We start from the raw sequence: 2,548 nt of genomic DNA, 5'->3' as shown, positions 1-2,548 counted from the left end.
CACTTTTGTGCATTTGTTGCACAATTAAATGGGAAATATGAGCTTGATCTTAGTCATTCTCTCTAGGTGGCGGGGGGGAAACTACAGTGATCAAAGTCTTCCAGAGGTTTTAGGGCAGTTAAAAGTTTATTGCAGTTAATGATTGCATTGAAAATGGCAATTTTTGGTTACAACAACAAACCCAGTTATTGTCCATACTTATAAGAAGAAAAATGGGCTGTATTCAACCTATTTATGACAAATCCCCTTTCCACTCCAATCCCTCTTTACCTAAAGCCCTTAGAGATAGTATTTCAACTTTTGGGAATTTGTTTAAAGATGGAACCCTTCAGACTTTTGAAGGGCTCTCATCTCAGTATGGACTACCCCACACCCTTTTTTTCAAATACCTCCAGGTTATATACTTTGTTATCTCCGAACAAGGTGGCCATCTTCAACCATTAAAAGAGCAGCCTCTAGATAAACTTGTGCGTAGTAAACAGGGAGTGAGGGGGTTTATATCCTACTCTTACTCAGGAATTTCTCAGATTATAGGTTGGGAAGAGCTAAGAGTGAAATGTAAATGGGAAGAAGACCTGGAGTGTAATTTTGAAGAAGGGGATTGGGATTGTGTACTAGTAGTCAGTGTTTTTCTTTTAACTCTAGACATAAAATTACACAATACAATCTTATTCATAGAACATACTATACCCCTGACAGATTACATAAAATAGAGTCTCAGTACTCCCAGTTTTGCCCAAGATGCAAATCGGGAATAGGAACGTTGGTACATATGTTTTTGACTTGCCCTTGTCTTAATTCATATTGGCTGTCTATACTCAAAGTGCTTGATGATATTACAGGACTAACCATCCCCGCAAAGCCAAGAGTAATTCTCCTGGGTGACACATCTATGATGAAAGTCAATAAAAACCAACTCAAATTTATTAGAATTGCTGGGGTGGTTTTCTAGCATATGTGGATCCTTTTATATTTAAATAATGTCATGTGTCAAAAAAGTTAACACGTACCCCCTGCAGTACTCCGAAAGTACCCCTAGGGGTACATGTATGGCTATTTTCAGAAACACTGTTCTGCACAAGCGGAAAAGTAATGTTGGTGTTACGAACTGATCTCACCCTAAATGACACACAGAAGAAGGACCTTAGGCAGTTCCACACGGCAAGGTTTACAGAATTTAATTTACCGGATTAGTAGGACTAGTACTAGTGGTAGTTTGGATAAATTGCATCCCTACTGAAGATGAGGTTGTCAGCTAGGTGATGAGCTATCTCTTCCTCTTCTGGCTTTCTGTGCCACATGCAGATATTTGGATCTGGATCATCATCCCCCAGGAGATTAAGCATCTCCCTCTCTCCCTATTTTGCATTCTGTCATGTTTCTCTCTCCCTCCATTTGTGAATGTTGTGCCCTGAGGCAAAATGTGATTTTGGATTCTATAAATAAAATTGGCATTGACATCAACTAATCATTATAATTAACTGTAACCAGGTTCACAATTAACCCTTAATTTTTATTATGGACTGATTATTGCAAGAGGGAGGGCTTCCTCTGTCACTCTTCTGTGTCACTCAGTCACAGCATTTCAGTCCTGAGAACACAAAGGCACCCATGGACTAGTTTGGCGCTTCTTTGTGGGAACACAGGAATTCCAGAGGGATGCTAAAGCAGGGTTTTTCCCTGCTGCCATCTGAGCATGAGCAGAGCAGGCATTGTTGTCAGTGACACACAGCAATGCTCATTGCCAAACACAGTTCCTACAGGGCTATATTATGCCCTGATCTTAATTTGCTACATTTATGTTTTGTTCTCGTTTTTGCTTCATGGTGTTGCATAACTTTGTACAAGTTCAAGTACAAGCTGTAACAAAAGGAACAGGTCCTTGGAGAAAGACACAACTATCTCTGTGGTTCAGCGCGTCTTTGCCAATGTGTGTTAGCCAGGGCAGGGATGTCAGCAGCAGCTGGCCGTTAATTGCTCTCCTGAAAATCCTATGCCCATCAACCACTGTTGTCTTGGTGCCCCACTCTCTGCCCATTTTGTTTTTTTCTTTCCCCGCCCTTCAAACTATGTGTTTGTGTCCGAAACACAGTTGTTCAGACTAATCGGCATCCTATGAGGAACTACTGGCATGGGCTACGGGCGTGGATTAACACTTGGTGTATGACGATGTGTGTGAGAAGTGACTGGTTGGGCTAAAACAACAATGCCGACTGCTAAAGGGGTTAGCGTCAGTTATATGCAATGCCTTAACTGGACCAAAAATGGTGCTAGTACCCTAATTCACAATCCTAACCCTAAACATAACATAACCGTAATCCATATTCTTTTGGCATTTTATAACAACGACATTTTCAGTGCTGCTTTCTTAGCATTCCGATAGTTGTGTTTACAAAGAGACACAGTTACGCAGGCGTTTAGGAGTACCTCACCAGCATTGCTCTATGCAGAAATAATAAGGTCCAAAAACTAATAACTAGTAATCTATTTACTGGTTAGCTCCGTTAAGCTCTGGTACAGTTCTTCTTCGCCGCTCTTAAAACAGTGG

This window comes from Morone saxatilis, unplaced genomic scaffold, assembly GCF_004916995.1.
Source record: "Morone saxatilis isolate NCDOM2014 unplaced genomic scaffold, NCSU_SB_2.0 Contig8, whole genome shotgun sequence".
NCBI classification, from domain to species: domain Eukaryota; kingdom Metazoa; phylum Chordata; class Actinopteri; family Moronidae; genus Morone; species Morone saxatilis.
Note: the sequence above shows the minus strand (reverse complement) of the source record.